The 24,933-nt window shown below is 37.8% G+C and overlaps 1 protein-coding gene across 5 annotated transcripts in view; it reads left to right on the top strand.

The window, feature by feature from the left end:
- Nucleotides 1-24,933, top strand: part of SPATA5 (spermatogenesis associated 5) — a 331,976-nt gene that overhangs the window by 277,990 nt on the left and 29,053 nt on the right. The gene's annotated exons all lie outside the window — the stretch shown is intronic.

Here is a 24,933-nt window from a genome sequence, read left to right as displayed (position 1 = left end):
TAATAGTCATTAATTTCATCCTGAATTATCTTTGAGAATCGGGTTGGTATAGGCAGTTCCTAGTTTAAACAAAATTTACTCTGAGTTGCCTCTTAAGGATTAAAAGTAACATTTATGTCTCAAAGCAATGCTTCCATTGGTGAAGTGTCCAAGCTAGTTCCCTGAAATATAGTACATCACGGTATAAGTAACCTAACAGGAGTGGGTAGAAATTTTAGTTCCTGGAAAAAGAAGGACATGAACTATTAGAGCCAACCAAAGGAATGAGGGAGATTGTTTTTTTCCCTTGGCACAAAGCCAGTCCTGTGCAAGATTAGATTAGAGAAGGTTTGTCTTCACTTTTTCTCTTTGGATAACTTTTCACCCTTCATCTTCCAAGTTCCTTGCCCCACCCCTAATATCCTCCAGACCTACTTTTCTGAGTTCTTTTTTTGACGATCTCAATCATCAGTTGTCTGGTTGAAAAGCAGTCTGATTAAATCAATTCACTACATAATGTTAAATAATCAAGAACATACACAGAAGTATCTGCATTTTTTAAAACTTTTACTCTTTCAAATGAATCTCTTAATTGGTGCATTTTGGGGTTATATTTTTTAAAATAAATAGAAAAGAACTTAAAAGTATTCTAGTATGTTCCCTATAGCTTTTCTTGTTCTTTAACACTTTCAGTTCAGTTCAGTTGCTCAGTCATGTCCGACTCTGTGACCCCATGAACTGCAGCACTCCAGGCCTCCCTGCCCATCACCAACTCCCAGAGCTTACTCAAACTCATGTCCATGGAGTCAGTGATGCCATCCAACCGTCTCATCCTCTGTTGTCCTTTTCTCCTCCTGCGTTCAATCTTTCCCAGCATCAGGGTCTTTTCCAATGAGCCAGTTCTGTGCATCAGGTGGCCAAAGTATTGGAGTTTCAGTTTTAGCATCATTCCTTCCAAAGCAATCCCAGGGCTGATCTCCTTCAGAATGGACTGGTTGGATCTCCTTGCAGTCCAAGGGACTCTCAAGAGTCTTCTCCAACACCACAGTTCAAAAGCATCAGTTTTTTGGTGTTCAGCTTTCTTTACAGTCCAACTCTCACATCCATACATGACTACTGGAAAAACCATAGCCTTGACTAGACGGACCTTTGTTGGCAAAGTAATGTCTCTGCTCTTTAATATGCTATCTAGGTTGGTCATAACTTTTCTTCCAAGGAGTAAGCTTCTTTTAATTTCATGGCTGCAGTCTCCATCTGCAGTGATTTTGGAACCCCAAAAAATAAAGTCTTACACTGTTTCCACTGTTTCCCCATCTATTTCCTATGAAGTGATGGGACCAGATGCCATGATCTTCGTTTCCTGAATGTTGAGCTTTAAGCCAACTTTTCACTCTCCTCTTTTCACTTTCATTAAGAGGCTCTTTAGTTCTTCACTTTCTGCCATAAGAGTGGTTTCATCTGCATATCTGAGGTTACTGATATTTCTCCTGGCAATCTTAATTCCAGCTTGTGCTTCATCTAGCCCAGGGTTTCTCATGATGTACTCTACATAGAAGTTAAATAAGCAGGGTGACAATATACAGCCTTGATGTACTCCTTTTCCTATTTAGAACCAGTGTGTTGTTCCATGACCAGTTCTAACTGTTGCTTCCTGACCTGCATACAGATTTCTCAGGAGTCAGGTCAGGTGGTCTGGTATTCCCATCTCTTTCAGAATTTTCCACAGTTTGTTGTGACCCACACAGTCAAAGGCTTTGGCATAGTCAATAAAGCAGAAGTAGATGTTTTTCTGGAACTCTCTTGCTTTTTTGATGCCATTAGATGTTGGCAATTTAATCTCTGGTTCCTCTGCCTTTTTTAAAACCAGCTTGAATATCTGGAAGTTCACAGTTCACATACGTTGTAGCCTGGCTTGGAGAATTTTGAGCATTACTTTACTAACGTATGAGATGAGTGCAACTGTGTGGTAGTTCGGGCATTCTTTGGCATTGCCTTTCTTTGGGATTGGAATGAAAACTGATTTTTTTCCAGTCCTGTGGCCACTGCTGAGTTTTTCAAATTTGCTGGCATATTGAGTGCAGCACTTTCACACTGTCATCTTTCAGGATTTGAAATAACTGGAATTCCATCACCTCCACTAGCTTTGTTCATAGTGATGCTTCCTGAGGCCCACTTGACTTTGCATTCCAGGATGTCTGGCTCTAGGTGAATGATCATACCATTGTGATTATCTGGCTCATGAAGATCTTTTTTGTATAGTTCTTGTGTGTATTCTTGCCACCTCTTCTTAATATCTTCTGCTTCTATTAGATCCATAGCATTTCTATCCTTTATTGAGCCCTTCTTTGTGTGAAATGTTCCCTTGGAAATGTTCCCTTGGAAAAAGATCTCTAGTCTTTCCCATTCTATTGTTTTCCTCTATTTCTTTGCACTGATCACTGAGGAAGGCTTTCTTATCTCTCCTTGCTATTCTTTGGAACTCTGCATTCAGATGGGTATGTCTTTCCTTTTCTCCTTTGCTTTTCACTTCTCTTCTTTTCATAGCTATTTGTAAGGCCTCCTCAGACAGCCATTTTTCTTTTTTGCATTTCTTTTTCTTGGAGATGGTCTTGATCCCTTTCTCCTCTACAGTGTCACGAACCTCTGTCCATAGTTCATCAGGCACTCTGTCTATCAGATATAGTCCCTTAAATCTATTTCTCACTTCAACTGTATAATCATAATGGATTTTATTTAGGTCATACCTGAATGGTCTAGTGGTTTTCCCTACTTGAATTTAAATCTAAATTTGGCAATGAGAGGTTCATGATCTGAGCCACAGCCAGCTCCTGGTCTTGTTTTTGCTGACTGTATAGAGCTTCTCCATCTTTTGCTGCAAAGAATATAATCAGTCTGAGTTTGGTATTGACCGTCTGGTGAAGTCCATGTGTAGAGTCTTCTCTTGTTGTAAGAAGGTGTTTGCTCTGACCAGTGAGTGCGTTCTCTTGGCAGAAGTCTATTAGCCTTTGCCCTGCTTCATTCTGTACTCCAAGGCCAAATTTGCCTGTTACTCCAGGTATTTCTTGACTTACTGCTTTTGCATTCAAGTCCCCTGTAATGAAAAGGACATCTTTTTTGGGTATTAGTTCTAGAAGGTCTTGTAGGCCTTCTTACAACCATCCAACTTCAGCATTATTGGTCGGGGCATAGACTTGGATTACCGTGATATTCAATGGTTTGCCTTGGAAACGAACAGAGACCATTCTGTCATTTTTGAGATTGCATCCAAGTTTTACTAAGCCTTATTAGCATGAGGGACTTTAGGGTAGAAACTAAAAGATAGGTAATAGTAGTAGAAAATTCAATAGTAAGTGATTTTATAATTGGAAAATATTTATATTTTAGAGACTAGTTTGAAGCTGACTCTGAAAGCACCAGGGTTCCTCTGGGTGGTCCTAAGGCTGGGGCATAGGAGCAAACAGGAAGAAAAATACTAGGGCCCCTCATCTGGACTGCATTGAGGGGAGCAGCTCCACTTAATCTGTAGAATTTTGTTTGATAAGAGGGATTAGTTTCTAAAAGAATTTTGGTTTAAGGTCCAAATTTAAGAGGAAATTCATTGTTAAAAATATAAAAAACTGGGAATTTCCTCCACTAACTCAAAAAGACAACTGAGTTAAAGAATAAAAGTCATAACCAATTTCTGCCCCTTTTAAAAAGCTTTTCTTCATTAGACATTTTTATATAAAATTTTGGGAGATGTATTAGAAGGCACCCAGTAAAGAATTTCCAAAGAAAACTATTTATAAATATTTGGTCACTAATTCTTAAACATGACCCCTAAAAAAACATGACCCCTAGGACATACATGCTTAAGACCATATTTTTCTAGTATTTGTATATAAAATCTGAAAAGTACCATTTTCTATTAACAAAGGACCAAAATTCTTTTTTTTTTTTTTTCAGGGATGCATTTCTGTAACTTGAAAGTTACATTTAGGACTTATATTTCTAAACATCTGTCTCAGTAGAGAAATTAAGACTATTTCTTCTACATTGCTAAAATATTCTTTTATTAACTAGAATTATCTCTTACGTGACATTTTTAATTATATATTTTTTATTAATAAATTTTATTTTCTGAGCAGTTTTAGGCTTACAGAAAAATAAGTGGAAAACATAGAGTATCCATTCACTTTCTCACCTCCTTCTCCCATTTCCCCTATTATCATCTTTCATTATTATGATACATTTATTAAAATTATCGAGCCAAAAAAATAAATAAATAAATAAAATTATTGAGCCATTATTAATATATTACTATTAACTCAAGTCCGTAATTTATATTTCAGTCTTGGTGATGTACTTTCTATGGATTTTGACAAATATATAATGATACTTGCATATGACATTTGACAAATATATAATGATATAGAATGGTTTCACTGCACTAAAAACCCCATGTGCTCCACTTATTCACCCTTCCTCCCTAACTCCAAACCCTTGATGTTTTTACTGTCTTCTTAGTTTTGCCTTTTCCAGAATGCAGTATAGATGAAATCTTCTTTAACATAGCAGTTTGCTTGTAAAGTTCCTCTTGTCTTTCCGTAGCTTGGTAGCTCATTTCTTTTTATTGTAGAATAATATTCCATTGTCTTCATGTACCACAGTTTATCTGTTTACCTACTGAAGGACATCTTGCATGCTTACAAGATTGATTAAAGCTTTTTATAGATGTTTATGTGAAAGTTTTATTTATGGACTTAAGATTTCATCTCTTTGTGGTAAATACTCAGGAGGGTAATTGCTGGATCATAAAGTAAGAATACATTCAGTTTTATAAGAAACTGACAAGCTATCTCCACTCCCAACAAGTTTCTTGTTGCTCCAGATCCTCATCAGCTTTTGATGTTGTCAGTGTCTTAGATTTTAGCCATTCAGATACATGCATAGTGATAGCTCATTGTTAATTTGCAGTTCCCTAATGATCTATGATATTTAGCATCATTTCCTTATTTTCCATCTATATCACTTCTTTGGTGAGGTGTCTGTTCAGATATTTTGCCCACTTTTATTTTTTTTTCTTTTTTTTTTTAATTTTATTTAATTTTTAAACTTTACATATTTGTATTAGTTTTGCCAAATATCAAAATGAATCCACCACAGGTATACATGTGTTCCCCATCCTGAACCCTCCTCCCTCCTCCCTCCCCATACCATCCCTCTGGGTCGTCCCAGTGCACTAGCCCACTTTTAATTGGATTATTTTCTCTTTTTTGGATTTTTAAAGTTCTCTATATATTTTGGATATCCTTCCTTTATCAGATTTGTGTTGTCTAAAGAGTTTTTCTTAATTTGTGGCTTATCTTTTCACTCTAATCTAAAATTTCATAGAGCAGAAAGTTTTTATTTTAATAAATTCATATCTGTTTTTCTTTCTTTAATAGGATATTAAATGTATTCTTTCTGTAAGAAAAAGATACCTATTTGGAATCGTGTTATGTTTTATAAATGTTTATAGGTAAAAACAGCCATATTTGCTCAATACTTTACTTTTTGCCCTCATAATTGTGATGATTTATAACTTATAATGATAAGGGAGAATTATTCCCTCCAAGAACTGTTAACCATGAAGAAAAACATTCTATTTTGAACATTATGTTGCTGTATTTGAATTAGATATTTCTACCTGTATGAATAGAAAAACGTTCTCCTCAGAATTGGGATTCACTACTCAACAGGAGCATTTTTAACTTGGGCACATGCAGTATTTTATATGTAGATGACACACCACACAGTGGCCGTACTATATGGCAGTGCTTTAAAACACAGGATGACTGTGCTGGGAGGTGATGGATGAGGGGAGGGACCTTTTAAATGACAAAGTACATTATAGAAAGAAGTTTTTACTCTTAAAGTTTTGTCTGATTCAAGAACCTTGTCACATCACACACTGGCAGTAAGGTGACAGAATTTATATATTCAGCAATCTCTCTTTAATGGCACAATTTTAATAATATCTGAACAAGATACTGTAGTAAAATAATACAGAACAATCTAGTATAATTTTTCTTTTTATGTTGACTTAGCTTTACCTGTATTTTGTGGATTTTTCTGTTGCCACAGTGCATGTATGTATATATGTTCACCTACACACCAAGCTCATACACAGACCATAGAAATGAGAACTTCAAACTTTGCTGAAACTAATTTATTTTTCATATCATGCAGTTTTCCATAATTAACAAAACTACCTTATGGGAATCATACAGCAAACGGGAGCCTTTTATTATACTGTTTAAAAAGCCCGTAGAATGGGTGTGCCCTACATATGACCACAGCTTTAGAGAATGACATCTTGGCAGGAGAAGCCAATACACAGTTATATTTGGGTGGCATTAACAGGCTATCATTTGGAGTTTAGTAGAGGTAAGAAGCATTCACCTTTGCTTTTTACTCCTGCACTCCTGCTTTCCTCTTTTTTCCCCCTTGCTTTATTGAGATATAATTGACAAATGTGTGTTAGTTGCTCAGTTGTGTCCCACTGTATGCAACCCCACAGACTGTAGCCTACCAGGCTCCTCTGGTAGTCCATGGAATTCTCCAGGCAAGAATACTGCAGTGGGTTGCCATTACCGTCTCCAAATTGACAATTGTAGGATGTTTAAAGTATCCAACATGGTGGTTTGATAAACATTATGAATGGATTCCCTCCATCAAGTGAATACAACCATCACCTCATGTATTATGTGTATGTAGGTGTGAAAGAGAAAATTTAGCTTCTACTCTTAGCAAATTTCAGCTACACATCACAGTATGATCAACTTTGGTTACCATATTACACATTAAATCTTCAACCTTTTATTCATCTTATTACTGAAAGTTTGTACCCTTTTACAACATCTCCTGATTTCCCCAACTCCCCCAGCCTCTGGCAACCACTTTTCTCTTCTGTGAGTTTGATTTACCATTTATTTATATATTTTTGTTGTTGTTCTTGTTCAGTCACTAAGTCATGTGTGACTCTTAAGCAACCCCATGGACTGCAGCACGCCAGGCTCCTCTGTCTTCTTCTGTCTCCTGGAGTTTGCTCAGATTCATGCCAGTTGAATCAGTGATGCTATCTAAGCATCTCATCCTCTGCTGTCCTCCTCTCCTTTTGCCTTCAGTCTTTCTCAGCATCAGGGTCTGTTCCATTGAATCAACTCTTCACATCAAGTGGCCAAAGTATTGGAGCATCAGCATCAGTCCTTCCGGTCACTATTTAAGATTGATTTCCTCTAGGACTGACTAGTTTGATCTCTTTGATGTCCGAGAGACTCCCAAGAGTCTTCTCCACCGAAGTTCAAAAGCATCAGTGTTTCAACACTCAGCCTTCTTTATGGTCCAACTCTTAAATCTACACGTGACTACTGGAAAAAACCATAGCTTTGACTAGACGGACCTTTGTCGGCAAAGTGATGTCTCTGCTTTTTAATATGCTGTCTAGGTTTGTCATAGCTTTCCTTCCAAGGAGCAAGCATCTTTTAATTTAATGGCTGCAGTCACCATCTGCAGTCATTTTGAAGCCCAAGAAAATAAGATCTCTCACTGCTTCCACGTTTTCCCCTTCTTCTTGCCATAAAGTGATGGGACCAGATACCATGATCTTAGTTTTTTGAATGTTGAGTTTCAAGCCAGCTTTGTCACTCTTATCTTTCACCCTCATCAAGAGGCTCTTTAGTTCCTCCTCACTTTCTGCCATTATAAGTTTTTAGACTCCACATTATAAGTGATACCATGAAATATTTTGTCTTTCTCTGTTTACTTCAGTTGTCATAATACTCTCCATGTTTGTGTCACAAATGATAGGATTTTCTGCTTTCTAAAGACTGAATAATATTCCATTTTATGTGTATTTATAAATATTTACATAGTTATATATATACATACATCACATTTCTTATCCAGTCATCCAGAGACAGACACTTAGGTTGTTTCCATATCTTGGCTGTTGTGATTAATGCTCCACTGAACCTAGGAGTATAGGGGTCCCTTCAAGGTAATGCTTTCATTTATTTTGAATGTGTACCCAGAATTGGGATTGCTGGATCATATAATACTTTTGTTTATAACTTTTCTTCAAGTAGCCTCTGTACTGTTTTCCATAGTGGCTTTATTAGTTTATATTCCCACCAACAATGTACAAGAATTCCCTTTTTTCCATATCCTTAATAGCATTTATCACCTCTTCTGTTTTTGATAATAGCCATCCTAACAGGTGTGAAGCAACAACTAACTATGGTTTTGATTTGTGTTTCCCTGATAATTGGTCATGCAGAGCACCTTTTTATGTTGGCCATTTGTATGTATGCCATGTGGAAGAAAATAACTGTCTGGCCTTTTCCCCATATTTTAACTGAGTTATTTGGTTTTTTGATGTTGAGTTGTATCAATACCTTCTATATTTCTATATGTTAGATATTGACCCCTTTTCAGATATATAATTTGCAAATATATTCTCCCATTTAGTAGGTTGCCTTTTCACATGTTGATGGTTTCCTTGCTGTGTAGTAGCTTTTTAGTTTGATGTAATCTTACTTGTTTATTTTTGCTTTTGTTGCATTTGCTTTTAGTGCCAAATCCAAAGCATCATTGCCAAAACGATTGTCAAAAGAGCTTACTCCTGTATTTTCTTCTAAGAGTTTTATAGTTTCAGGTTACATTTAATCCATTTCCGGTTGGTTTTTTATGTGGTGTAAGATATGAGTCCAGTTTCATTCTTTTGCATCAGATCAGATCAGATTCCCAGCACCATTTGTTGAAGAAGCTATCATTTCCTGATTGTATATTTTTCACTGCTTTAAGAAAATTAATTGACCATATATGCATGGGTTTATTTCTGGGCCCTCTATTCTGTCTCATTGATCTATGTGTCTATTTTTATGACAGAATACTGTTTTGATTACTTTAGCTTGGTAAAATAATTCGAAATCAGGATGTATGATGCCTCCAGCTTTGTTCTGCTTTCTCAAGACTGTTTTGACTATTCAGAGACTTTTGTGGTTCCATACAAATATTAGGTTGTTTGTTTCTGTGAAAGATTTCACTGGAATTTTGGTGGGAATTGCACTGAATCTGTAGATTACTTTGGATGTATGGACATTTTAACAATACTAATTCTTCCAGTTTATATTCTTTAAAAAGATATAAACACAGTATATCTTTAATTTATTTGTGTCTTCTTCAGTTTCTTTCATCAGTGCCTTGTTGTTTTCAGTGTACATACAGATCTTTTACCTCCTTGGTTAAATTTATTCCTAAGTATTTCATTCTTTTTGATGCCATTATAATTGAGATGTTTTATTAATTTCTCTTTCTGATCATTCAAAGCCAGAGCACCAGATGTGTATACAAACTCCTTCCAGGGAGATACTGGCAACTTAGTTTCATTGTTTGAACTGGCCAAAAAGAAGGTGGGAGAAGTGTTTGCAGGCCTCCGCCAAGAATTGCAGCCAGCTCCTATATGTATGCTACAAGTACAAGCTGGACCCTTGGGCAGCAGTTTGTAAAGTAGGCATTTAGACCCCTTTCAGAGAAGGCAATGGCACCCCACTCCAACACTCTTGCCTGGAAATTCCCATGGACAGAGGAGCCTGGTAGGCTGCAGTCCATGGGGTCGCTAAGAGTCGGACACGACTGAGCGACTTACTTTGACTTTTCACTTTCATGCATTGCAGAAGGAAGTGGCAACCCACTCCAGTGTTCTTTCCTGGAGAATCCCAGGGACAGGGGAGCCTGGTGGGCTTCCGTCTATGGGGTTGCATAGAGTCGGACATGACTGCAGCGACTTAGCAGCAGCAGCAGCAGAGAAGGACTGGGAGAGATAAGTGTTGCTAATGTATCCCTGTACTGAGTCCTGGGGAGTGGGAGGAAGGGATAACTACAGTGATTACTTATGCACCAATGAAGCATTGCTTCTTTGTTTGCTGTAATCTTCTGGGTCTTATGGACACCAGCCAAGCCAGGTGGAAGTCTTAAAAGTTGAGGCCTTAGATGTTCAGTCCAAACCCTTGCTCCTCAGGGAGAAGCTGAGAGTTTGGAGTTCTCTTCAGGTTTTATGGCCCTGGGCCAGGAATGAGGTTTATGATGAGTGCATCTAAGCCTTTCCTACCCATTTCAATGTGGGTATTTTCTCATTCATTCTATGTATACAAGTCTCTCAGCTTATTTCTGGATTTCTTTCATAAGTAATTGCTCCTTGTGCATTCAATGTGTACGTGGGAAGAGGGAAGTTCAGAAAACTTCTTGGTTGTCATCTTGCTCAACTTCCCTCTTGCTTTCCTTTTTATAGTATAAAATCCCAGTTATTTTACTGGTATCGAGCACTGTAAGGGATGAGCAAAGGCCAGACCAGAAATGGATATGTTTCTTTGCCAGGGTTCTGTTGCTTATGTTAAAAAACTAACATGCCAAAAAGAAGTTATAATAGAACAGGATGTAACTTATGGTCTAGATTCATCTTTCTGTGTTTTTTTTTTAATGAGTAATTTGGAAGCTTTGTTTGAGGACTGGTGAGCTTAAGCAAAACTCTGAGAAATAATGGTTTTTTTTAACCTGGGGAGACAGGCTTGTTTTTCTTAGGACTGTTCAGTTTCTTATTTCTCTGAAGAGACCCATGGACTTCATTTGCTGAACTTATTAACAACAGTCTTCTAGCATATTAAAGATTGAAGTTTCACCTGCTACCAGTTTAATTTCCTGTGTAATACCTTGTCTTTAAAGCACTATACTTCGCTTTTCCTGCTCTCTATCAGCTGCAGAGCTGCTGTTGTCTCCCTTGTTTTAAAGGCTACATTCTCTCTACCCATAAAATGGGGAAGGACTTCCCAGGTGGCACTAGTGGTAAGAACCTGCCTGCCAATGCAGGAGACACAAGAGACTCCGGTTCCATCCCTGGGTTGGGGAGATCCCCCAGAGGAGGGCATGGCAACCCACTCCAGTATTCTTGCCTGTCAGTCCATGGGCTACAGTCCATAGGATTCCAGAGTCAGACACAATTGAAGTGACTTAGCACACATTTCTTATTGGGTGGGAAAACAAATATATTTAGGAACATTTTACAGAATACCTAAAGCTTCAAAGAACTATTCATCTTAGTTTAAGTCTTTTGTACCCACCCACTCAGCTTAGTTATAACTTCTTCCAGAAAGTCATTTCTAACACTTGTAGCTCAGATTAGATACCTTCACTCTGTATCCCACGGGTTTCCCTGGTGGTTCACAGTGAAGAATCCACCTGCCAATGCAGGAGACCCCAGGTTCAGTCCTGGGTCGGGAAGATCTCTTGGAGAAGGAAATGGCATCACACTCCAGTATTCATGCCTGGGAAATCCTACGGACAGAGGAGACTGGCAAGTTACAGTCCATGGGATTGCAAAGAGTCAGACGTGACTTAGCGACTAAACAACAACAAATGTATCTCGTAACACCTTGCACATTTTCTGTTCTTATCTAGATTTTTTGGTTTTTTGTTTAAGCTTTGTGGAGAGCGAATCAGTAAAACTAGCTATACTTGGTTTTAAGAATCTTGACTTATGAGTTCGGATCCACATAGGCCAGTAATTTTGGTAACTTTAAGCTAAAACAGGTTCCTCAACCTAGCATTTGGTGATGATGGGAGAAGTTGTCGAAAATATCTTAACATATGCAGCATAATAAAGCTCTAGCAGATTTTACTTTCTTATCTTTCTTGTAATAGTTTCTGATAGTTTCTCATTCCTCCAGTATGGCTATGATAAATACTTTGGATCACTTTGGAAGCTCAATCAGTAAAAACGTTTTTAAGCTTCTCTGTGTAAGCTGACAAGGAAAAGTCATTCTTTTCAGATTGTCACTATTTGTCTGACTTGCTCTTGTCTGACTTGCTTTTCAATTGAGAATAAATAATAAGGAAGACTAGGAGGTGACGATTACATCAGTTACTCTTAGAAATTATAAAAGCAAAATATTGTCTAAAAAAATTATCATGTTCTTTCCATCTCTTCATTCCAATCCAGAACTGTGTTTCTCCATGGAAGCTTTATTTTAGAATTCAGTGTTAATCTTTTCTATCATTTTTGAAACTAAAGAAGAGTAGTTTCTGAAAGATTTTAGTAGCCAAAACTTGTTCTCTCCCTCAAATAAAACTTTTTGTAGAAAGTTTTGTTCGTTGTTTAGTCATGCAGTCATGTCTGACTCTTTGAGACCCATGGACTGTGTAGCCCACCAGGTTCCTCTGTCCATGGGATTCTCCAGGCAAGAATACTAGAGTGGGTTGCCACCAATTCCTTCCCCCTGGGGATCTTCCCGACCCATAGGTCAAACCCACGTCTCCTGCACTGGCAGGCAGATTCTTACTACTGAGCCAAACAGGGAAGCCCCACGTAGGAAGACCGTTAAGATAAGAATGAATCTGCTTTGGTTGGGGCCTGTCCCACCTATGTACCTTTCCCTCCTTTTCCTGCTGTGACCTCTGAGTCACCTTGCAGACTGCAGAGTGTTTTAAAAACTGTTTCACTAACTAAGAAAGCTACTGACCACATGGCTTATTTCATTCTTGTTTCTCAGAATTATAACCCGAGTACTTATTATTTTCTTGAGCTCAAGAAGCAGAACATGCTTGTAAGGTTTTGTACCTCTGTGTGTGAAATGCACACTGAAATTCCGTCTTGACAAGTTTGCACCTATCTGATTATAATAGTCTTCTTTTTAATGAAATGTCTTTGCTACAGTTTCAAATAAAAGTTGGAACTTCCAGTTTTTACATTCCTGACATTTTTAAGTTTGAAATTAGTAACTCATATTTCTTTTCCCGTGTATACATGAGCTGAGGCAAACATTGAGCATCCAAATATCATGTGTTAGGGGAGGAGAGCCTGCGGTTCAAGTACTCCTTGTACAACATCCCTTGTCCCTCTTAATACTGTCCTTTCTTTTTCCCATGTCACCCCTATAAAAGAAACCGTTGACAGATTTATAGTTTTAAATAGCTTCTCAGATACGATCTTCTCTGGTAAATAAAGCTAAAAGATGAAGTTAAAGAATAAAAACAGATAACTGAATGCTATGAGAATTTGAGTTTTTGTATAGTGTAGTCATTATGTCTTTCACATTGGAATGGAACCTGCCTGTTTACCTTAAAAATGTAAAACACGAAATAGTAGAGCCTGGCAATAACCTCAGTTTGAAAAGTGATTTATCATTGTTGAATATTAAAAATGCCAACTTGTCTTTATTACCTGTATACTTTCTAGGGGAAGGGTATTCCCTAATGAAACTTTTTATGAAATGAGTTAATGTTTAATATTTATTTGTAAAGCTCAGAAATATAATGAAGAAATAGCTATAAATCTTGTGTGCTTTGTACATCAAAAAATTTAGGTTCATGTTGCTTTCCCATTCACCTGTTCATTTGGGGTTCTTCAATAAAATAATGCAGAAAACATAGTTTGAACTTAAAAGAGGAAAATAATGTTTTAAAAACTCCACCTTTTATATCCCTACCTGTAATTTTAAGAATTAAAATCCTGAGCAACAGTGTGTCTTGGCAGGCAAATTATTTTAACCTGAAGCTTGATCAAAGTACAATTAGAAGAGCACTCTGAATTATAGCTAGAGATATTATTATCTTCTTATGCTCAACCTAAAAAGCGGATGCACAGATTACCTTTTCAACTCAGGATGTTTTCATCTTTAAGACCATGAAAAGTAGTGTACATGGGAAAATCAGTATAACAGTCCATCATTTTTATCCCTCATTCATTCTCCAAGGATAGTTTCTGTGACACCTGTGAAGAAGCTTATCATGGAGCTATGTGCACATAGGTAATAGGATATACCCAGATTTAGCATAATTGATGAAATCCTTGTAGTGTACTGCAGCGCAGTGCTGGAGAGTGACTAGCACTCCAGGGAAGTCCCTCGCTAAGGAGTTACTTCCAAGGCCAAAGTATTACTTAAACATAACTTTAAGGAAAATTGTGCCTTCCCAGCTTGGCAAGAAAATAATACTTGGAATAGTGTAAGCATGTTCTTCAGTTCTTTATCTGCTTCTGGTTTTCTGCCTATAGAAAGAGTTAAAAAAAAATATCCATACGTTTTTACTTTTCTTCTTTTGGTTTAATTTAATGAGGATTCTTTTGTTATCAAGGGTTGACAGCACTGGTAAATTCCTGCCAGCAGGAACACAGCAGTGCACAGTTTCAGGGGGGATCCCTGTGAATATTACCCCTTGACTCAGACAGGACTCAGTCACTGTGGCCTTATTCGGTGTCCTTGCTTGCCAGCTTCATTTTATATAGCTTTCCATGAAAGGTTCATGGCTTGAAGGATGTCCTAATCCCTGTGGGTTAAGTTTCCTCCTTTTCTCCTTTGGCTTACAGCTAGCTTACCCATTACTGAGAACAAATCTTTGGGTACTTGAGATTCATTGTTCATTTGGTGAAACTGTGGTACACGTGTGTGTGTGTGTGTGTGTGTGTGTGTGTGTGTGTGTGTGTTAGTCGCTCAGTCATGTCTGACTCTGCGATCCCATGCACTATAGCCCACCAGGCTCCTCTGTATGTGGAATTCTCCAGACAAGAATACTGGAGTGAGTTTCCATTCCCTTCTCTAGGGGCTCTTCCCAATCCAGAGATCGAACCTAGGTCTCCCACATGGCAGGCAGATTCTTTACTGTCTGAGTCACCAGGGAAGTCTATGATGCACATACATTTGAGTGAATTTAAGGTTTTCATTTGCCATGTGCAACTTACACTGAAAAGTCATCTGGTCCTACAGTTGAAATTCTGCCCTGGGCATTCTTAATATTTCAGTTTTGTTTTTTTTTTTTCATCATCCAAGATGGTATTAATTTGAGTCTGTTCATTGGAGCATGCATATGATTTACCTTTAGTAATTTTGAAAAGGTTTCACATGCTGAGAATCACAGTGTCATTAACAGTAATGCACTGTAATACACAGTGAGATTCTTGGAGGCGTTGGGAAGAATGATCTTTCCTATCAACCAGTCAGCAAAGGCAGTGCAAAATTTCATCACTCAGTCTTGCTGCTCAGATAATACCAGTAGTTGGGGTGACATTGTTGAACTTCTTTCTGCTAGAAAATATCTTGCTTTTTGTTTTCAAAGATGGCTGTTGACAGATAATTCATTCTCTATGTGTATGGATATAATGAAAATACTTCTGTGAATTTAGTAGACCAAAATCCATCTTTAGGACTTCGCTACATATTTGTAAAACTTATTAAATAGTTGTACATAACTGTGTCTCCAACCTATGAACTTCCTTTCTTCATTCCTTTACGCTGTTCCTGTTTAACAGTGTATTCCCCCTCAGTCTCCAATATTGGATGCTAAATGCCTATAAAAATTCATTTGGAGTTGCTTTGTTTATAGTTGTCTCATATCAGAATTCCATTTATCAGCTTCAGTTTTTTACTGGAAGACATTGCAAGGAACAGCTGGAATTTTAGGAGTTAGAAACAAATTACAAACGAAAGTGGACATTTCCACAAGTAGAAACATAAGGATGTGTGAGATAGAAGCCTCCTAAACCACTCACAATGACTTCCACTTGAACTAGGTTATAAATAATTTGCATTGGGAAAAAAATAGTAGATAAATCCATAGCCACATCTTCACTATACACTCAGTAATCAGGTAATAATGATATTAGTAAATGTTTGCAACAGTTTTGTTGAACAATTACTATGATATTGCTAGACAACTAGCAATAATGTCATGTAATAACTAATTTAATACAATAAGCCTAATATAATTTGTTGTTTAATTTTTAATACAATAATCCTATGAGACACAAAGTTATTTGATTTAATACAATAACCCTATGAGGAAAAAAAAAAACAGTACACTCATTTTACAGAGGAAGAAACTGTAGCTTAAAATAGTGTTTTTAAGATCTCACAGATAAAACTGGGAGATCCAAGATTTGAACCCTACTAATACCCCAAAGCCTATGCCCTTAAATCTTAATTTCCTTGAATATCCATTGTTTCTTTAGGATGGTTTTGAATGCTTTCAGTAAATGTGTGTGTGTGGCTGGGAATTTGTGTCTATTAAGCTTCTGCTCTAGCTTTTTCTTACTTTCTGACCAGCTTGATAATCTAGTCTCATCTTCAGTATCACAAGGAATTAATCTATATAGTATATTAGTTGTAACTCAGTGTCATCTTGAAGGGTTTTTTGAATTATTTTAATAGTTGCCCTTCTGCAGTGATCTGAAAACACCACTTACATTTACCAGAAATAATGCCTTTCTAATGCCTGTGTTAAAGCTTCAGAATCTTAGAATGAATTGATTGATCAAAGAAGACTATTAGTGTCTGGCCTATAGTTTGTTCTTAATAAATGTTTGATGAGTGAAAGACCTCATGCATACAGTGTTACTTTTGTGAAAGTTTACCACACTGACCACTCTACCGTCTTCTCTGGAAAGAAGTAGTATGTGTCCTTTTTGGAATATCTGAAACTATTTTATCTTAACTGTATTAAGAACAAGCATTTGTTTGAGTCCCAGGCATTTGCCAAGATAGTCACTGGAGATAAAGAGACTTCTCCCACTGCCTTTTACCTTGGGTTTGAGTTTTGATATTTGATGATAACAAGTTGGGATCAGTGCTGGTCTGGGCAAGGTTCAAATTAATTATATAAAAGTGTACATCATTTTTTAAACCCTATCATATCCTGTTACCCAGTTCTCTAGTTCAGGTGCTCTAGGCACTGATTTAATCTGGAAATGATAATTGGACTCCCCACTAGAATAGTCCATGTGTTTTGAGAGGCTGTCTGGTGATGAGAGGATGTCATTCTTATATGAAAGAACTTGAGGCAAGAATCCAGGATGAAGAACTTTGGGTGATCTCACCAGAGTCCTGGCAACACTGTGATCTGAATCATTTTGGTCAAAGTCAAGTTTCCTGAGGGTCATAATTTTCAGTAAGAGGAAGAATCCCAGAGTAATTTTCTAGATGGGTCTAAATAAAAGCACAACTCATTGGTTGCGTAATTGAACATGTTTGCTCTTCTTGAGTTGTGCAGGTATATTAACTTTCATATCCAAGTCTGTCAGAAACAGTTTTTATTTTAATTGAATTATGTTTATGTTAATTTTCTCTGCAGTACCTTTTCCTCAGAAAGACCCTTGGATAGTTGTCTTTTTTTTTTTTAACCCCCTTCAGTTTCCACCATTGTCAACTCACTTGGGTTCCAGTTAAGTGGAAACAACCACAAACAGCCACACTTTGTGAAATAAACCATTTCTACCCTTGAGTCTACTCATTTACTCTTCTGATACATGACTTTTGGGGCCTGCAGAACCAAGGGATGAAACCTCTGGAGGTAATGTTGATGCATTTATAAGCAGTGTTTGCATAAGGTTCTGGTAGCCTCTTCTGTCCATGTTTGGTTTGGTCTTTTAAACTGCCTTACCTACCACTGTTCTTTTGTTTTTGTTTTGTTCATCATTTTAGTCTGTTTACGACCAGAAAAATGACTTGGGAGGGAAAGGAAAGTTTTATGGCAATCCTTATATTCTTAGCTAACTGACCTAATTGGCTTATCATTTAATTTTTGTTTATGAAAGTATAAAAACATAAAGCATGTGATAAATGCCGAGTTAAGGTACTGATACTTTTCCTTAAGTTTGTACATTCCAGAAATTTGTTATGTTTCTACATTAGGGGAAGTTGTGTGCTTAAGTTTTAAGGGGAAATTTTATGTCTTAATCTATATGTTTCTTATTAAATGGCATTTTGTGGATGTTGAAATAAACCCCTGGATTTAGGACCATGGTAAACAAACCTGAAATTATTAATTTTTCCCTTACTGTGAGTTTATATTACTTCTGATTGAAATGACAGTTTTTTTTAAGCTTCAGCTAGAAGGAATAAATAACATATAAAAATATACACAAATTGGAAGTATAGCAGAGAGATGAAAAACTCAGTGTCTTGAATGAGGCAATCCTGGATTTGAATCCCATCTCTGATATTTACTAGCTCTGTGACCTGGGTAGTTTTCTCATATATATAGTCATTGTAGTAATAGTAAAAGAAGAATAACTACCAGAGGTGTGGAAGCAACCAAAATGTCCTTCAGTAAGTGAGTGAATAAATAAACTAGCGCATCCACACAGTGGAATCTTTCTTATTCAGCACTGAAAAGAAATGCACTATCAAGCCATAAAAAGACCTGGAGGAACCGTAAGTGTATATCACTAAGGAGCCAATCCAAAAAGGTGACATACTACGTAATTCCAACTATATGACATTCTGGAAAAAGCAAAAAAGCTATGGAGATAGTAAAAAAAGATCATTGGTTGCCAGGGGTTAGAAGGGATGAATAAGTAGAGCACATAGGATTTTTAGGACAGTGAGACTGCTCTGTCTGGTACTGTAATGGTAGATACATGTCATTACACATGGGTCCAAACCCACGGGTTGTACTGTGCCAAGAGTGAACCCTCATGTAAACTCTGAACTTTGGGTGATAATATTGAGTAGGTGCAGGTTCACTGATTGTAACAGATATACCTGTGGGTGAGGGATGTTGATTATAGGGGAGGCTATGTATATGTAGGGGCAAAGGGTATCTGTACTTTCCACTCAGTTTTACCATGAATCTAAAAAACCTCTAAATAATAAAGTATACTAAAAATAATAATAAGGATACAGCATGGGAGGAAATGAAGAAGGAGAGAAGAAATAAAAAGACTGCTCACTGAGCCTGCTCTCAAGGCCACCGCCTGTTTTACACCCTAGGCCTTCCCACTCTCTCTGGCTCTCCCTCGCCTCCAGCCTCAATCGTTTCCATGTGGATGGTTAAGGCAGCTTGTTTCCCCACAATGAATTCCTAGAAACAGTGCCATAAAGCAGACCACCACAAAACAGGTCACTGCTGAGAGAGTTCTGTTTCCTTAAACAGACAATATTATAATAGAGGATTGCATTCCTGACCAGAACTTGCCATCAAATAAAAAATTGTGTTCTAAATTCTCTAAAACAAGTGTGACTACCCACTCCACATTGATTGCAATCCTGGGTACCATGAGTGACCAGTCCATAAAAATACAACTCTGGAGATAATCCAGTTTTACAACCATTTGGGGGTAATATATTCATTTTTTTAAACCTTCCCTGAATCATTGTTCATCCTCGGGACACAATCTGTCCCAACCAGCTGCGTCTTGCAGCTACCCCTGTGGTACCCACAGTGCCACAGGGCACCGTGACCACACTGTAAAGGGTTGATGTGGCTGAGGAGCAGTTCCCCGAATAAGAAGGCCTCATCTGTTCAAGATTACTAAGGAGAAGTACTGGGAATATCCACCCAAAAAAAAAAAAGGAATACTGTTTCCTTTATCAACATAGTGAGACACCTACCGGGATGTTTTGTAAGTGTTTCTCCTTGAATGCAGAAAGAAAAAGTCAGTGTTTGTTGCATAATAGAACATTGAATGTATAAAAATTATTTTGCTTCACAAAAACTGTGAATGTACATGCTTTGCACTTTTATATTTCCTTTGTTTCTGGAAGTCTAGGTCAGATGATCCATAAAGGTTTTATCACCATGTGATCTGCAAAGCATATGTTCCACCAGAAAACCCTTCCAGTACCCAGCTCTCTGGTTTCCATAGAGGTGATGATGGAAATTTATGTGTAATTCCTGACTACTGTTATGCTACAAAAGATGTTTATAAAATATTAACTTCTGATAAAGGGGATAATATTTTAAAACACCCTTGATCCCTGAATAATGTTGCATATTAATGGTTATATAGCATTTGGCTTCAAAGTTTCTTCCTACATAAACTTTGGTTTCTTATGTAAGTATCCCCCTAGAAACAGATAGAGGTGCTTGTCTTTTTCACAGGGTTAGAGTCTGCTGCATTGTCCAAGTAAATGCTTTTGCCTATTACTACTGTTTTTTTGTTCAGCTACTGGCCCAAAAAAAAAAGCAGTTTTTATTACCTAGAATCCCCCAAATTTGAGTCAAGCCTAGTTTCATAAGAATGCTCTATCTGAATTGGGGTGGGGGTTGGGGCAGCACACTGAGTCTGCAGGTCAGATATGTCCCACAATCTGTTTTTGTAGGGCTCATAAGCTAAGAATAGTTTTATGTTTTGAAGTGATTGAAGAAAAATCAAAAGAAGAAAAATACATGTAATTTCAGTGTCCATAAAGTTGTGTTGGCACACAGCCACAACTCATTCATTTACATACTGCCTATGGCTGCTTGCGAACAACAAAAGCAATTTGAATAGTTACAGGAGGGACTGTGTTCTCCACAAAGCCTAAAATATTTGGTCTCTGGCCCTTTGCAGAATAAATTTGCCAGTCCCTAATCTGAATAATTTTTCACCATCTGTCACTCTACCTACACACGTATATTCTTATTCTTTCTCTCTGTCCCCTCCCTTTCCCTTTCTTCCTCTCTCTCCTTTCCTTCCGCTTCAAACATATATCATTTTGAATCTGGCAATTACAATTACAAAGAAATCAGATTGTGAGCCTATCATAAATGCTAAGCGGAAACACGTTTTAATTTCCTTTGACTTGTCAACTCTCGTCCCCTCTCTACTCTCCCTTTCCTCTACTGTCTGTATATAGAATTTCTAAGGCCATGCCAGTTTCCAAACACATTTTGTTTTTAAGGTGGGGGTTAGATCTTGATACATTTTTTAACTTCCATGGAAAGTTCCCTGCTAGTATGTGGTCCCATTTTTAACCTATTTGTAGACACCCCCGATTATCTAAAATCACTTTCACATGGGGCTGAGGTTAAGCTTTATTTCTCTTGGCATGTCCCTGCCATAGCAGACACTTCCTCTTTGCCTTGAAAGGACAAAACGATGTTCAGCTGTCTGGGCTCAGGCCCAGTATTTGATTTATACATTATTTAATTTCCTCCTGAAAATTGGAAGCAGGACTTTCAGGAATGGAAGTCAGTATTTTTCATTTGTTTAAGAACACTTTTAGGTCTAATATAATCATCGGTAGTAGATGTCAGCATGATTAGGGGGTGACTTAAGGTAAAGCAAATAAAACATGAATACAAAGGAAGATTATTTGACAATGGAAAAGATCTGAAGTTTTGGAATAATCATATGTTATGTGTTAGTAGGTGTTTTGTTTGCTAGTGTTGTGTGCTAGTGTGTGCTTACACTTGAGGGTATCTGTCTTTACCCACTGGCAGAAAAACCTCTAACCATTATGCTATAGCTGAAATTGGGGGATTAGAAGTTTGAGAAGAACTTAATGTAACTGTTCCTGTAATTTTACAGAGGATTTTTTATTTCTGTCCGAGCTGCTACTGCATTTATCTCCACAATTAAGTTCATACACATGCCAGGATATGAGTGCCAAAATGGTTTGAAATTCGTACTGCAGTGAACTCAGGAAATTAAAAATTAACTCTGGAAATACCATTTCTTGTTTTACATCCACTTTTGGATAGTATATTCCTTTTTAAACCTCCCTTAGATCGTTGTTACTCTTAGGTTACAGCCTGTCTCCATTTTACCACCGAAATTCTCAAAAGACTGGAACACTTACTGCCTCCAGTTCCTTGCTCCCAAGTCACTTTAGAAACCCTGGCAGCCTGGCCTCTCTCTCCCTCCACACTGCTGAGCTGACCTCACCAACAGTTTTCTCATCTCCAATCCAGGACCCAAGCTCCAAGCCTTCAGCTTCCCTGGCCTTTCTGCCCCATCTGCCAGAAGTCATACCCTCTTCCTGAAATGCTCTTCTGGTTTTCATGTGAACTCTCGTAGGCTCCTCTGCTTCTTCCTTTTACAGACTCTCTCTTTGTATCGCACTAAGCTGAAGTGTTCCCCAGGTTTTGTTCCTTCAATCACTTCTTTCTCTACGCTCTCAGCTGTTTCTTCTCATTCTTCCTCTATGCCCCAGACATTTGACGAGAACCCGAAGACTACAAGGAGCACAGTCTCAAACCACCCAAGTCTTGTGAAACTACTTTTGAACCTCTGAATGCAGCCTACCCTGTGCTGCCTCTGTGCCTTGCTCGGGAGTGTTCCTTCACATGGAGTGCCTCGCTGCCAGCACCACCATCTTCACATCTCCCATTCATTTAAAGCTCATTACTAAGGGCCTTCTCTTGATCAGTGAGCTCCTGGTAGATGTTTTCTCCTCCTCATCGGAGCTACGGTGAGGGCCAGATAGCCTGATAATGATAAATAGTTTGAAGGTACCGGAGTCATGCAGATACGGATTTAAACCTGGATTCAGCACTTACCTGATTATATGATATTGAGCAAATATACCTAAATGCTTTAAATGTCAGTTTCTTCATTTTTAAATTGTTGGAGAGGGGGACTGCTGCCTCCCTCACTTGGACTGTCGGATACATTAGGCATGTGAAGATCTAGAACGTTTGGGAGTCAGTCAGTGGTGGTACTGGTGGCGGTGGTAGTAGTTGTAGTGATAACTATTACCATTGTCATCAGTATTGTTCTTCCATGCCAGTATTTTATATTTCTCATATATCACTCACTTCACTTTCTAAAAAGCATTTGTACAATTGTCTTATTCCCCCCTTCTGAATTCTAGGCTCCTACAGGTTGACTTTATATTCCCTCCCCAAGAGCATTGAGCAATGTTTTGTGCATTGGTTTTCCTAAGTGAATTGAGTTGATAAATAAATACTGGCTTCACAGTGTTCTTGGGATTCAGAGCTGCTGTGTTTGTGGCTATATCTTCATATTTCTGTCAAATACTAGCATGAAAAGTCTTTGTTGTTATCTTTTGTCACACTGAATCTTGAAACTAGCCTCTAAAATTATTGCATTTTAATTTGTCAGAGACTTAAGGACCTATACATTTAGAGCTAATCTGAAGTAATTCATATTTTTGGGAAAAAAAAAAAACTACTAAACTGCTTTGTATTTGATACATAAATGATATCAGTAGTAAAATACTTAAGATAAATTAATTAATGTTTATACTTAAAGTTTTTACATTAAATTGTTTCTTTTGATTTTATACTTTCTGATTTATAAAAGCAAAGCCACCTGCAGTTTTTTTGGCTTATATAACTAGCAGTTTTTCTTTTTTACAGAATGTTTTTCCTTATAAAACCCTTACTTTCCATCTCTGAACATATTCCTAGAAAGCAGATTTTCTGTTTCTCAGAAATGTCACTTCTTCACAAATCACACACTATCCTGGTTACAATATCCTGTAACTGCTTTGTTTGTTGTTCAGAGGACCAGGAATGTAGAGCAGGTTCTGCTGATGATTTTTGAAGGAGATAGCAGAAGAAGACTTGTTGCACCGTTGCTCATCTGAACATCAGTAACACTGAGGTTACAGTGTCTGACACTAGTGAGTTTGACTCATAGACCAGGTAGGCGCTGAGGCCTTAAGAAAACAGCACAGATCACATGGAGGATTTTTTTAAAGTACCAGCACCCAAAAGTCACTGAGATACCCCCGATCAGGCTTTCATCAGTCAGAGAGCTTTTTTGGATTTGCAGTTTTGCAGAGCTCTGTATTGGGTGGTGTTCTCAGAGCTTCGAACCAGCTGTGCAGCACCTGAGTGTAGGATACCCCTGGGTGAGCCCTGGGTTAGGGTAGTGATGGGGTCAGGGACAGACTGAATTTACATTTCAAGTACTTTCAGGAATTATTTGCAAGCACTCAGGAATATAAAATGGTATCACAGCTGAGAGCTTTATTTAACATTCCATTTAGCTCTAATCTCTACTTAATCTCCACTGTTTTTATTTGGTTACTAGGTATTTAGCACAGCCCCGTTTTGTGGAAGGCTGGCCAAAAGCACACTTCAAATTAATGGTAGTCAAAGCTTGCTCTACTGAATCTATATTGGAGCATGAGCAAGAGGTTCATTGGTTCTAAGTTGTTTTATAGGGCTTTTTTGTTTTTGTTTTAACAATCTGCCTCAGCAGTATATACAGTATAAAGTTATAAATACAGCACCCGTGCTAAGGAATAAATTCCACATTTGGTCAAAAATCAAATTGTTAGGATAAAAGTCCTAACTTTAGTTAACATTAAGTCAAATATCAGACGTGTCCTCATTCATTCAACATGTATTTATTGAGCACCTACTATTAAGTAAATTACCAGTCACTGATGCACAATAGCAAACATACTAAATGAAAGTCTATCAATTTGTGGGTCCATTTTTGTGAGGAGAAAGAGCACATCAACAAAATAAGTTAAAATGTAATATATTAGATGACAATAACAGAGGAGGAGCAAAATAAAGCAGAGAAGGAAAAAAGGCCTAGAGAGTAGGCCATAGGTTAAATACAGGTGGCCAGGGAGAGCTTACCAAAAAGGTGATACTGGATCAAAGCCTGAGGTAAGTGAATTGTACAGTTTGTTATCCAAAAGAAGAGCATTCCAGAAGGGGAACAACAAGAGCAAATGATCTGAACAAAAGTAAGCCTTTCTTGTTTAAAAGCAGTCAGGAAGTCAGTATAGCCGGAGTGAAGAGAGTGGGGGGTGTTCCAGTGTCCAGCTGAAGAAAGTGGGAGGGGTGATTGATAGCAAATGATAGATCAAGTTAATTGAGGACTGAGGACTGACCATTGGATTATTGACAGAGCAGTTCAGTGGAAGGTCAAAAATCTCATTTGAATGAGTTTAAGGGAGAATAGAAGGAGAGGAAGTGGAGAAAGGCAAATAAAGATAGCTATTCCCAGGAGTTTCACTGGTGGTGGGTTAAAGCAGATGTGGAGGGACTTCCTGGTGGTCCAGTGACTAAGACTGTGCGATCCCAATGTGGGTGGCAGGGGCGGGGGAGGCGTGGTTCGATCCCTGGTCCAGGAACTAGATCCCACATGCCGCAACTAAGACCCAGCATAGCAAGCTAAATACATACATGACACATACTTCATTAAAAAAATTAAGCAAATGGGAGGTGATTATGCTTTTAAAATGAGTAATTATAACA

Source organism: Bos taurus, chromosome 17 (genome assembly GCF_002263795.3).
Source record: "Bos taurus isolate L1 Dominette 01449 registration number 42190680 breed Hereford chromosome 17, ARS-UCD2.0, whole genome shotgun sequence".
NCBI lineage: Eukaryota > Metazoa > Chordata > Mammalia > Artiodactyla > Bovidae > Bos > Bos taurus.
Note: the sequence above shows the minus strand (reverse complement) of the source record. Positions and strands in the feature narration are given on the sequence as shown.